Genomic DNA, 14,898 nt, shown 5'->3' with positions numbered 1-14,898 from the left:
GGGATTTGCCAGCTCTTTGAGCCTCTTACTCCCCAGTCAGAGGCAGTGGTAGCGGCAGCATCATAGCTGGATCATCAGGCTGCTAATTCAGGAAGGAGAGACTAGGAGAGAGGCTCCGGGAAAACAGACTCTCTCATTGTCGGAGCCTGCAAACGCTAACAAGCCTTGACTACCAACAAGATTGAAGCCTAATATATGACATTGCTGTAGAGTCTCATCAACTGCAAATCTCTGCCTAAGCATGCCACAGGGGCAGAGCCTGGGGTACAGTCACCTACCAGGAAAAGGGAAAGGAAAGAAAAAGGAAGAAGTTAACCTTTCAAGAAAAATCCACAGACTTTATAACTTGTTCCACTATTTTTGTTATTTCTTTCATAATCTGGCCTTTATTATTATTATTTCTTTTTCCTCCACCTTGGTCCTTTTAATCTCTGCCCATCTTATTCTTTCCTCTTCTTGAACTACACTACCATAAGTGTTAAATTTCCCATTTTAGTTCTTTTCTTCTTCCTTACTCTCCATGAGGTTTACACTCCAAAACTCTTAACTCTTTCTCTTTTTGCTTTTTCTTGTTTTTTCTTCCTTTCCTTTCTCCCTTTTTTTCTCCCTCTCTATTAGTTTCTTCTTTTCTCCTTTTACTTTTCCTCTAATTTAATCCTCAAACATGAATAAATTATTTTATTTGGGACTAAAGTTTTTTTGTGTGTGGCATTTGGGTGCTTTTTATTTCACTTTTTAACTCATTAGCATCCCTCCCAACACAGGATCCCCATTCTATTTAGTTTTTGCTCCACTTAATACAATAGTAATTTTTTTTCTTTTTTCCTGTTTCCCTCTTATCCCTCTCATTATATCTCTTAGTTGACCATCACTTACAAGCAAAACATTTTATACTTGACCCAATTTTTTTCCTTTTTTGCATTTTGTGGGTCCCTACCACCTTTTTTGCCCCTTGAACACTTCCCCCCAACCCAGGCCCTCATTATAGGCAGTTTTTGTTCCATTTAGCATAATATAATTCAGAGTTCATCAAGATATTTTCCTAAGGAGGAGGGGAGAGGAGGGGAAGAGATGAAAAAAAGGGGGGAAATAAATTATTATTATTGTTTTTTTTAATTATTATTTCATTTTTTTCTCCAAATATTTTTCCATTTTTTTTACATTTTATTCTTTATTAATTCTCATTAGTGCTATCAAGACCACCATCAGATGCCATTAAGAAAAAGGAAATCAAATATCATGGATACAAAAGATAGAGAAGTAGCACAGTTAGATGTGGAAAAATCGATGGAGAAAAATTGAACATATTGGAAACCTTGGAGCTAAATGACAGAGAATTTAAAGTAGAAATCCTAAAAATACTCAGAGATATACAAGAAAACACAGAAAGGCAATTTAGGGAGCTCAGAAAACAACTCAATGAACACAAAGAATATATTACCAAGGAAATTGAAACTATAAAAACAAAACAAACAGAGATGAAAAACTCAATTCATGAGCTGAAAAATGAGGTAACAAGCTTAGCTAATAGAACAGGCCAGAGCAGAAGGTAGGATTAGTGACATAGAAGATAAGCAACTTGAGGCACAACAGAGAGAAGAAGAGAGAGACTCAAAAATTTTTTAAAAAATGAGAAAACCCTACAGAAATTGTCTGAATCCATCAAAAAGAATAACATAAAAATAATAGGTATATTGGAGGGAGAAAAGAGAGAAAATGGAATGGAGAATATATTCAAACAAAATAATAGACGAGAACTTCCTAAGCCTGTGGAAAGAACTAAAGCCTCAAATTCAAGAAGCAAACAGAACACTGAGTTTTCTTAACCAAAACAAATCTACTCCAAGGCACATCATAATGAAATTGGCACAAACCAATGACAAAGATAAAATTCTCAAGGCAGACAGGGAAAAAAAGAATATGACACATAATATAAAGCCTATTAGATTATCATCAGATTTCTCAGCAGAAACTCTACAACTTAGAAGAGAGTGGAACCCAATATTTAAAGCCCTGAAAGAGAGGGACTTTCAGCCAAGAATACTATACCCAACAAAGTTATGCTTCAAATATGAAGGAGAAATAAAAACATTCACAAATACAGAAAAGATGAGGAAATTTATCATCAGAAAACCCCCACTCCATGAAATACTGAAAGAGGTTTTCCAACCAGATACAAAGAACAAAACAAAACAAAACCATAAGTAAAAGCTCCACCAAGAACACAAGAAAACCAAATTTAAACTGTGACAACAACAACTAAAAAAGGGAGAGGACAGAGATAAACAGTAACAAAGGAAGATGGAGTGCAGAAACACTCATAAGATATGGTACTACAATGAAAATGGTAGTGGTAGAAACCTTTTCCTTACTTAATGGTAACCACCCTTGAAAAAAAACACCACAGAAGCACATGACTTAAAAAAGGTAGCAACAGAGGAAAGAAGTATGGAATACAGACAAACAAAAAGAAATGATAGAACCACAAAAGAGAAGAATCAAACAAGATACAAAAATAACAGAAAGCAATTTATAAAATGGCAATAGGGAACCCACAAGTGTCAATAATTACACTAAATGTAATTGGATTAATCTCACCAATAAAAAGACACAGAGTAGCAGAATGGATTAAAAAGGTAATCCAACTGTATGCTGCCTACAAGAAACACATCTAAGCAACAAGGATAAAAACAAATTCAAAGTGAAAGCCTTAAAAACTAATACTCCAAGCAAATAACATCCAAAAAAAAGCAGGTGTAGCAATACTCATATCTAATGCTGACTACAAGACAGAAAAAGTACTCAGAGACAAAAATGGTCATTTCATAATGATTAAGGGGACACTGAATCAAGAAGACATAACAATTCTTAATATATATGCACCAAACCAAGGAGCACCAAAATATATAAGACAGCTACTTATTGACCTTAAAACAAAAACTAACAAAAATACAGTCATACTTGGAGACCTCAATACACCACTGATGGCTGTAGATCTTTCATCCAAACAGAAAATCAATAAAGATATATTGGCCTTGAACAAAACAATAGAACACCTGGATATGATAGACATCTACAGGACACTTCATCCCAAAGCGACAGAGTAGACATTTTTCTCTAGTGTACATGGAATATTCTCAAGAATTGACCATATGTTGGGCCACAAAAATAACACCAGCAAATTCAGAAAAATTGAAATTGTAATAAGCATATTTTCAGATCATAAAGCTTTGAAACTAGAATTCAACTGCAAAAAAGAGGAAAATAAACCCACAAAAATGTGGAAACTAAACAACATATATTTAAAAAATGAATGGGTCAAAGAAGGAATAAGCGCAGAGATCAAAGGATATATACAGACAAATGAAAATGACAATACAACATATCTGAATCTCTGGGATGCAGCAAAACCAGTAATAAGAGGGAAGTTCATATAACTTCAAGCCTATATGAACAAACAAGAGAGAGCCCAAGTAAACCACTTAACTTCACACAGTAAGGAACTGGAAAAAGAAGAAAAAGACAACACAAAACCAGCCAAAAAAGGGAAATAATAAAAATCAGAGCAGAAATAAATGAAATAGAAAACAGAAAAACTATAGAAAAAATTAATAAAACAAGGAGCTGGTTCTTTGAAAAGATCAACAAAATTGACAAACCCTTGGCAAGATTCACAAAGGAAAAAAGGAAAGGCTTCATATAAATAAAATCCAAAATGAAAAAGGAGAATTCACCACAGACATCATAGATATACAAAGAATTATTGTAGAATACTATGAAAAACTATATGCCACCAAATTAAACAATCTAGAAAAAATAGATAAGTTCCTAGAACAATACAACCTTCCTAGACTGAGTCATGAAGAAGCAGAAAGCCTAAACAGACAAAGCCCTAGCAGGGAAGAAATAGAAAAAACTATTAAAAATCTCCCCCAAAATAAAAGTCCAGGCCCAGACAGTTATACTAGTGAATTCTATCAAACATTCAAAGACTTGGTTCCTATTCTACTCAAAGTCTTCCAAAAAATGAAGAAGAAACAATACTTCCAAACACATTTTATGAGGCCAACATAACCCTCATACCAAACCTGGGAAGGATGACACAAAAAAAGGAAACTAAAGACCAATATCTCTAATGAATACAGATGCTAAAATACTAAACAAAATACTAGCAAATCGAATACAACAACACATTAAAAAAATAATACATCATGATCAAGTGGGATTCATCCCAGAATCTCAAGGATGTTTCAACATACATAGAACGGTTAATGTAATACACGATATCAACAAAACAAAGAACAAAAACCACATGATCTTATCAATAGATGCAGAAAAGCATTTGATAAAATATAACACAACTTTATGTTTAAAACACTCAACAAAATGGGTATAGAAGGAAACTATCTCAACATGATACAGGCCATATATGATAAACCATCAGCCAACATCATATTAAATGGCATAAAACTGAGGACTCTCCCCCTTAAATCAGGAAAAAGAAAGGGTTGTCCACTCTCTCCACTCTTATTTAACATGGTGCTAGAAGTTCTAGCCAGAGAAATCAGACAAGAGAAAGAAATAAAAGGCATTTATATCAAAAAAGAAGAAGTAAAGGTTTCACTTTCTGTAGATGATATAATTTTATACATCGAAAACCCCAAAGACTACACAAAAAGATTACTAGGAACAATAAACCAATACAGTAAGATCACAGGATACAAAATTAATATATAAAAGTCCATAGCCTTTCTATATGCCAATGAAATATTAGGAAACAAACTCAAAAAATTAATGCCCTTTACGATTGCAACAAAAAAAATAAAATTCCTAGGAATAAACATAACAAAGAAAGTAAAGAACCTATATAACAAAAACTACAAAGCATTGTTAAGTGAAATCGAAAAAGATACAATGACATGAAAAATATTCCTTGTTCTTGGATAGGAAGAATAAATATAATCAAAATGGCCATATTACCCAAAGCAATTTATAAATTTAATGCAATTCCCATCAAAATTCTGATGACATTTTTTTAAAAAATGGAACAAAAAATCATCAGGTTTATATGGAACTATAAAAAAACCCAAATAGCCAAAGCAATCCTAAGGAAAAAGCTGGGGGCATTACAATACCTGACTTCAAACTATATTATAGAGCCACGACAATCAAAACAGCATGGTATTGGCAGAAAAATAGACACTCAGACCAATGGAACAGAATGGAAAGTCCAGAAATAAAACCACATATATATGATCAAATAATTTTTGATAAAGGGACAAATAACATACTATGGGGAAAAAAAAGCCTCTTTAACAAATGATGCTGGGAAAACTGGAAAGCCACATGCAAAAGAATGAAACTGGACTACAGTTTGTCCCCTTGTATTAAAATTAATTCAAAATGGATCAAAGACCTAAATATAAGACCTGAAACAATCAAGTACATAGAAGAAGACATAGATACTAAACTCATCGACCTGGGCTTTAAAGAGCATTTTATGAATTTGACTCAAAGTCAAGAGAAGTGAAGGGAAAGATAAATGAATGAGACTACATCAGACTAAGAAGTTTTTGCTCAGCAAGAGAAACTGATAACAAAATAAACAGACAGCCAACTAAATGGGAAATGATATTTTCAAACAACAGCTCAGATAAGGGCCTAATATCCAAAATATACAAAGAACTCATAAAACTCAACAACAAACAAACAAACAATCAATAAAAAAAATGGGAAGAGGACATGAACAGACACTTCTCCCAGGAAGAAATACAAATGGCCAACATATATATGAAAAGATACTCATCTTCATTAATTATTAGATAAATGTAAATCAAAACTACAATGAGATACCAGCTCAACCTGTTAGACTGGCTATTATCAACAAAACAGGTAATAGCAAATGTTGGAGAGGCTGTGGAGAAAAAGGAACCCTCATTCACTGTTGGTGAGACTGTAAAGTAGTACAACCATTATGGAAAAAGGATGGTGGTTCCTCAAAAATCTGAAAATAGAATTACCTTATGACTCAGCAATCCCTCTACTGGGTATATACCCCCAAAACTCAGAAACATTGATATGTAAAGACACGTGTAGCCCCATGTTCATTGCAGCATTTTTCACAGTGGTCAAGACATTGAAACAACCAAAAAGCCCTTCAATAGAAGACTGGATAAAGAAGATGTGGCACATATAAACTGTAGAATACTACTCAGCCATAAGAAATGATGACATCAGATCATTTACAACAAAATGGTTGGATCTTGATAACATTATACGAAGTGAAATAAGTAAATCAGAACTACATGATTCCATACATTGGTGGGACATAAAAACGAGACTAAGAGACATGGACAAGAGTGTGGTGGTTACTGGGGGAGGGAGGGAAGGAAGGAGAGGGGGATGGGGAGGGGGAAGGGCACAAAGAAAACTAGATAGAAGGTGACGGAGGACAATATGGCTTTGGGTGATGGGTATGCAACATAATTGAATGACAAGATAACCTGGACATGTTTTCTTTGAATATATGTACCGTGATTTATTGATGTCATCCCATTAACATTAATAAAAATTTATTTATAAAAAAAAGGAATTAGAAAAAGAAGAACAAAGTCAACCAAAAGTCTGCAGAAGTAAGGAAACAGTAAAAATTAGAGCAGAACTAAATGAAGTAGAGAACAAAATAGCTATAGAAAAAATTAATATAATGAAGAGCTGGTTATTTGAAAAGATCAATAAAATTGATATACTACTGCCAGACTCACTAAGGATAAAAGGGGAAAGACTCATTTATACAAAATCTGAAATGAAAGAGGAGAAATTACCATAGACATCATAGCTATACAAAAGATCATAGTAGAATATTATGAAAGATTATATGCCACCAAATTCAACAATTTAGAAGAAATGGATAAATTCCTAGAACTATACAATCTTCCTAAACTGAGTTACAATGTAGAAAACCTAAATAGACCCATAAGCAGAGAGGAAATAGAAACAACTATCAAACACCTCCCCCAAAACAAAAGTCCAGGACCAGAGGGTTAAATTAGTGAATTCTGCCAAACATTCAAAGAAGATTTGGTACCTATCTTTCTCAAAGTCTTCCAAAACATAGAAGCAATACTCCCCAATACATTTTATGAAGCCAGCATAACCTTCATACCAAAATCTGGCAAGGACAGCACACAAAAAAGAAAACTACAGGCCAACATCGCTAATGAATACAGATACAAAATTCCTAAACAACATACTAGCAAATCAAATACAACACATTAAAAAATAATATATCACAATCAAGTGCTATTTATTCCAGGAGCACAAGGATATTTCAACACACAGAAATCAATCAACCTAATACACTACATCAACATAACAAGGAACAAAAACCATATGATCCTATGAATAGGTGCAGAAAAGGCATTCAATAAGATATAACATCCCTTTGTGTTTAAAACACTCAATGTAACTGAAATAGAAGGAATGTACCTCAATATAATAAAGGCCATACATGCCAAACTGTCAGCTAATGTCATACTAAATGGTGAAGAAAATGAAGGCTTTTCCTCTAAAGCCTTGTCTAGAGACAAGGCTGCCCACTCTCTCCACTCTTATTCAACATAGTTCTGAAAGTGTTAGTCTGAGGAATCAGGCAAGAGAAAGAAATAAAAGACATCCATATTTGGAAAGAAAAAATGAAAGCATCACCTTTTGCAAATGACATGATCCTGTATATAGAAACCCCAAAGACTCCACCAAAGAATTATTAGAAACAATAAACCAATATAGTAAAGTTGCAGAATATAAAATTAATATACAAAAGTCTACTGCTTTTCTATATGCCAACAATGAAACTTTGGAAAATGAACTAAAAAAAAAAGAATTCCATTTACAATTGCAACAAATAAATAAATAAATAAATAAATAAATAAATAAATAAATAAATAAAGTACCTAGGGATAAGCTTAACAGAGGATGTGAATAACCTATATACTGAAAACTACAAAACATTATTAAAAGAAATTGAAAGACATAATGAAATGAAAAAAATATTACATGTTCATGAATTGGAAGAATCAACATAGTTAAAATGGCCTTATTACCAAAAGCAATTTGCAAATTTTATACAATTCCCATCAAAATCCCAATGTGATTTTTTAAAAGAAATCGAACAAAAAATTACCAGATTTACATAGAAACATGAAAAAAACTCATTCACCAAAGCAATCCTGAGGGAAAAGAATGAAGCTAAAGGTATCACACTATTTGACTTCAAATTATATTATAGAGCCACAATAATCAAAACAGCATTGTATTGGGGGAAAAAATCAGACATATAGACCAATGAAACAGAATTGAAAGCCCAGAAATAAAATCACATATATATGGACATATCATCTTCCACAAAGTAGCCAAAAACACACAATGGAGAAAAGAAAGCCTCTTCAATAAATGGTACTGGGAAAATTGGAAAACTGCATGCAAAAGAATGAAATTTAACTACAGTTTTTCCCCTGCACAAAAATTAATTCAAAATGGATCAAAGACATAAATATGAGACCTGAAATTATAAATTACATAGAAGAGAACATAGGTACTAAGCTCTTGGACCTTGGCTGTAGAGAACAATTTATTAATTTGACCCCTAAGGCAAGGGAAGTAAAGGCAAAAATAAATGAATGCGACTACATCAAACTAAAAAACTTCTGCACAGCAAGGAAAACTGACAACAAACAAAAAGATAGCCAACTAAATGGGAGATGATATTTGCAAACAACAGCTCTGATAAGGGGTTAATACTCAAAATATATAAAGAACTCACAAAGCTCAACAACAAACAAGCAAACAATCCAATTAAAACTGAGGACAGGACATGAACAGACACTTCTCCCAAGAAGACGTACAAATGGTCAACGGGTATATGAAAAGATGCTCATCTTCACTAGCTACTAGAGAAATACAAATCAAAACTACAATGAGATAACACTTCACACCTGTTAGATTAGCTATTATCAACAAGACAGGTAATAACAAGTGTTGGAGAGGCTGTGCAGAAAAAGGAACCCTCACTCACTACTGGTGGAAATAAAAATTAGTACAATCATTATAGAAAAAAATTATATTGGTTCCTCAAATAACTAAGAAGTGAATTACTCTATGACCCAGCAATCCCTCTACTGGGTATCTACCCCCCAAACTCGAAAACATTGGTACATAAAGACACATGCACCCCCATATTCATCACAGCATTATCCACAGTGGCCAAGACATAGAAACAACTAAAGTGTCCCTTGATAGAGGATTGGATAAAGAAGATGTGATACATATATACAACAGAATACTGATCAGCCACAAGAAATAATGACATAGTGATATTTATGACAACATGGATGGACTTTGAGAACATTACACTGAGTGAAATAAGTAAATCAGAAAAAACTAAGAACTGTATATTTTCACACATAGATGGGATACAAAACTGAGACTCATGGACATAGATAAAAGTAAAGTGGTTACCAGGGGGAAGGGAATGTGTGGGAGGGAGAAAAGGATTTGAGTGAATGGGGAAGGGGGAGGGAGGGGAAAAGTGTAAAGAGAAACAAATATAAAGTGATGGAAAATGATTTGACTTTGAGTGATGGGTATACAACATAATCAACAGTTCAAATGCTATAGAAATGTTCACTTGAAATCTATGTACTCTTATTGATCAATGTCACTTTGTTAAAGTTAATTTTCTAAATACAAATTTTAAAAAATTTTGTTTGAAATATACTCATTTAGTTTGAAATTATTTCCTAAAGCTTGATCACACTATAGTCCAGACATTTAGGAGCATATTTCTAAAGTTAGGGTCACGTGCCTTGAGCTGTCAGTCACTGCTACAAAAAATTAAAAAACAGAAACCTCATTTAATGTGAAATAGGAAGGCCAGGAAGAGAGAGCTCTCTGATAAACCCATATTATCAGACTTTTGTTTAAAGGTCAACACTACATATGATGCTATTTTTTCATCATGAAATAAGATAATGTTAATTTAAAACTCATAAGGTTTTAGTATGTTTGGCTGATATTAACTATCAATTAATTACTAGTTACTATTACTAATAGAATCATCAACTTTAAAGGTAATATTTTGTGATTATTAATCAGTCTACTGGGAATGTTATAACACAATATTTTAATATATACTACATAGGTATGTAAACTCAATTCAAACCTGATCTCTCAACATACTTGCTCTGAAAATTCAGGCAAATTAAACAACGTGAACTCTGGTTGTTAATAACAAATAGGTATATAATAGCTAGTTTTAAAATTAAATAATATGGCTGAAGAGCTCAGTATAACTCCTGGAACAGAGTAAATTTTTTTCCTCCAATAGAATAACCAATTTTTACCAAATACATTAAAAATAAGTTCCCTAGACTAAGTCACATTTTCCAGCCAATTTTTGGTAAGGACAGCTTTTTTTTGTTTGTGTTTTTTAAATTGAATTTTATTAAAGTGGCACTGATTAACATAATTATAAAGGTTTTAGGTGAAACAAACAAAATGTGTTTCAATTTTTAGACAGTAAAACATACACATATCTTTTTGTCTCATTTATGTCACTGTTCTATTAAAAAGGAACAAGTTTATGTTTATCTTTTCAGTTTATAGTGAAGGACTCATCTCAACGCTGAATCCATTTCTTTACCTTCCTTGTGCAAGTTCTGAGAAAGCTCTACAGAGATGGGAAAAAGGAATTTGTAAGTGAATCAAAACCAAAGGCAAAGCAATTTGTTGGGAAAATCTTTACTGAAACAAATTTTGGGAAGTTGAGAAGTCAACTTTGGAATTAGAAAATAAAACTCTAAAAAGATGAGATGGAGGGGTAAAGATTTTTTTTCTTTTCTTTTAACTTTTTATTTATTTATTTGAGAGAGCGGGGAACACAATTTCTTGTTCCACTATTTTTTGCATTCATTGGTTGACTTTTATATGTGCCCTGACTGAGAATTGAACCTGCAACCTTAGTATATCAGACCACTCTCTAACCAAATGAGCTACCGGGCCGGGGCTTAGAAAGTTTTTTCTTATATTTTTAGTTTTTCTGTTGAGAAGAGGATTTTCTATGTAAACTTTTGTTACTTTTAAATAACTAATGGCTTTCTTGAAGTCCCGATTTCATGTTTAAGACACTTTTAAAGTGCATTTATTTTTATTCTTTTACCTGGAAAATAATGGTATTTGACATTTCTGTGATGTCTCAGTAATTAGAGAAGTAAACCAAAATGTTCCTCTGCTGTAACCTAGGAAAGCGGTAATAGGCTGTGAAGACTTTCAGAACATTTGAATTAAAATGGGATTTTGCTCCACTGATTTTAAAAGAGAAGTAAAACAATTCAGATGATATTGCCTGGAAGTTGTTTTAATCTCACTTCTAATTGACTTTTATAATGCTTTTATAAAATGTGCAATAATAAATAACTAGTTCTTTGAATATACTCCAGAAATATATTCCTTAAGGTAAGTACATACATAAGAAAATTGCATTCTTCCCTAAATCATAATATATACTTTTTTATTGTTAGTGTTTCAAGAATAACCACCTTCCATGATATTCATACTGTAATATCAGTTACAGTAAAACACTGAACTAGATTAAGAATCAAGAAACTTGATGATTATTACATTTCCAGTTTGGACACTAACTAGCTGTGTGACCTTAAGAAAGTCATTTCAACTCTTGGTTTTAGTTTTTCATCTGTTACATGAGAAAAATGCACTTGGTGGCTTCACAGAATTTGTAATATGTTAGAGATGAAATGGGCTATAATCTACAAATAGAGGATTTTATTTTACAGATGAAAGAACAGAGACTCAAAAGGAAATGGTGTCATGTCAAGTGTTCATTTAAATTAGTGCAATAGTGAAAAATAAAACTTAGGTACAGGTATTTTTATTTCAACCCAATGCTCACTTCATGCACATTGAAACTTTACGTATTTGTTTATTAGCCAAAAACTATAATAAAAACTTTTATGATTTATACAACAAATATATAATGAATATACAAAGAAATATTCATTAGAAATTCATATTTATGCATACTTAAAAACATATAAGTATATTCAGTATATTTATTTATAGAAATAAAATGTAAATGTTCATTTGTTCAAAATCTTAAATCTCTGAAAGTTCTTCACTGATTGCTTTGAAACTTTGGCACAATGTTGCATTCAAATATGTGCTCTTTTTTATATACCTACTATTATATAGATATAGATGTCACACCTGTTACAGGTAAAAACATGCTTTTTTGCAAAACAGCACCATCTGTTGGATGTAAAAGCAACCCATGCTATACTAAATATTTTACAATTCCATTTCGATGTTTCCAATTTACAATCCATTTATGGGCAGCCAGACTTGAGGATGCATGGTTGCAAGCATGGCAATCGCGTTCTGCAGCTTCAGATCTGCTTCATTCTTAACAGAATGAATGCGACAGGCTGAGAGTGGCTGAAAGATGTCAACGAGAAATAGCAGATCAGCGTCAAACATGACTCCGTGCTCAGCAATCACGCAATTACAATTGTGTTGCGCTCCGGTACAACCCAGCTGAAGATTATAGTTTCAGCCAGCATGTTCTCATCGGTACTATGACTGAAGTGTGTCCTTATTGCAAGCCTCTGAAATTTAATGAAGAAATGAAAGGAATGTGTTGCACTGCTGGAAAAATTAAACTGCTTCAACTTGGAGAACTGCCAGAGCCATTAAAAACTTTGCTTGGGATATACCGCTGAATCAAAGCATTTCCTATCTAACATCAGGAAATAGAACTCATGCTTCCAAATGATGTCGGCACAGAAATCCTAACAGCTCAATTCATGCTAACTTTTAAAGTGGAAGTACAAATTTATCATAAATCCAGCTCCCTGCTTCCATTCCCATGTGGTCAACATAAATTCCTACGAATGTATTTCATTGGTGATGGCAATGATGACTTGAATGCATGATGCAGAATTTCTACTGGCAAAGAAAGGTCCATCGTTTCCCACCTACAAGAGCTTCTTCACAAAAAAAACCAATTTAGTGTGTTTGTTCAAAACAGCAATTGACATGATGCCTTCTGATACACACAAAATTGTTATTCATGCTGACAGAACGGCTGCTGGAGAACATGTGCGAAGATTCAATGCTCCAACTATAGACAAAGTGGCAATTGTTATAGTCGGAGATCAATTCCAACCTAGAGATATTGTTCTTCATTGGAGAAACAATTGACAAAACTTGCAGAAACTCATCGATGCTACGATGCCCTGCAATATCCAATCATTTTGGGATGGTGTTGATGGATATCACTTCAATGTTAAGATGATAAATCCAGTCAATGCGAAGAAACAAATATGAAATGCAGCGCAATGAACTATTATTCATACCAATTGATGATTCAAGAGAATGAAGACAATTACATTTTGAAATGCCATCAATTGTTTCACCAATACATCATAGATATATATGCAAAAATCAAAACAGAACATTTGATACTCGTCCTTTTGAATCAGACCAAGCTTCGCTCTGAAGAATATATTCATTTGTGAGATGCAGTTGTAAATGACAGTAATACAACTAACGTTGGAAGACTAACAATTTTGCCATCTTCATATACAGGCAGTCCATGTCATATGCATGAGTATGCTCAAGATGCAAGTGTGTATGTTCGACACTAGAGGCATCCAGACCTATTCATTACATTCACATGCAGTCCAGCTTGGGACAATATACAACAGCTCTTACTTCCTGGCCAATCGTCGGTGGATAGGCATGACATCACAGCACGTGTTTTCAGACAGAAGCTGAAGTCGCTGATGGATTTCATGGTAAAACATGAAGTGTTTGGGTCTGTGTGCTGTAAAAACTAATGAGCAGTGTCGTAGAAGCAACAATCTTAACAGATGTCCTCATACCTTGCATCTCTATGATTCCAACGGATATGCCATTTCAATTTAAGAGATTGCAGTTCCAAAATCAATTGGCATTTGCAATCATCATCAACAAAGCTCAAGGCCAATCTTTAGAATTGTGTGCTTTAGATCTACACACGGATTGCTTCTCACATGGACAATTATATGTTGCATGTTCTAGACTCGGCAAACCAGACAATCTCTATATCTGCACAGACAATGGAACAACAAAAAATATTGTATACCTACAAGCATTGTGAAATTAAATATATTAGAAACGTGCATTTTCTCTTTTCTTTCTTTTCCATTTAACCAGACTGAGCCACAGCAATGTGTGGCCGGGTACAGCTAGTATTAATATAAAATATATGTGCTTATATATTAATATTTATATGTGTATATTTTATTAATATCTCTGTTGCTTAGATCAGTGATTTTCAACCTTTTTTTTTTCATGGCACAAACACACACTAATTACTAAGGTCAGTGCCCCTGACTAAATACAACCATTTTCATCTCATGGCACAAATAAATTAGTTACTAAGGAAGAAGAGGTCAGGGCCCCTTTTTCTTTAGTATTTAGTTTATGAGTGCGTAAGAAACAAAGGTTGAAAATCACTGGCTTAGATCATCAATATCATATGACTATAATTTTTTATATTTGGAAATTTTTGTTTGAACTACTAGGAAATTGACATTTTAAAAACTTTTGATGCAGTACAAGTAATGTAATATTTGTTCATGATTACTTAACAATACATTTGTAATCACTTAGATTACTTTAGGAAGTTCTTTCCAATTATTCAGTCATTATATAGAAGTTTTTAATAGCAATGAAGAATTAAACCTGTTTAATGTCATAGGGGGTGCTTCCTGGGATGACATAGTGACTTCCAAGGTTCCCATGTGATCTTATTTACTTGCTAAATTTACTGCAATTTTGCAT

At 33.2% G+C, this 14,898-nt stretch overlaps 1 pseudogene; it reads right to left on the bottom strand.

The window, feature by feature from the left end:
- The window catches only part of LOC136378971 (ralA-binding protein 1-like), a 29,563-nt pseudogene extending 17,014 nt beyond the window's left edge, over positions 1-12,549 (bottom strand).
- Positions 12,550-14,898: the final 2,349 nt, after the last annotated feature.

This window comes from Saccopteryx leptura, chromosome 7, assembly GCF_036850995.1.
Source record: "Saccopteryx leptura isolate mSacLep1 chromosome 7, mSacLep1_pri_phased_curated, whole genome shotgun sequence".
Classification (NCBI taxonomy): Eukaryota; Metazoa; Chordata; class Mammalia; order Chiroptera; family Emballonuridae; genus Saccopteryx; species Saccopteryx leptura.
The sequence above is the reverse complement of the archived record's forward strand: the minus strand, read 5'-3'. Positions and strand labels throughout refer to the sequence as shown.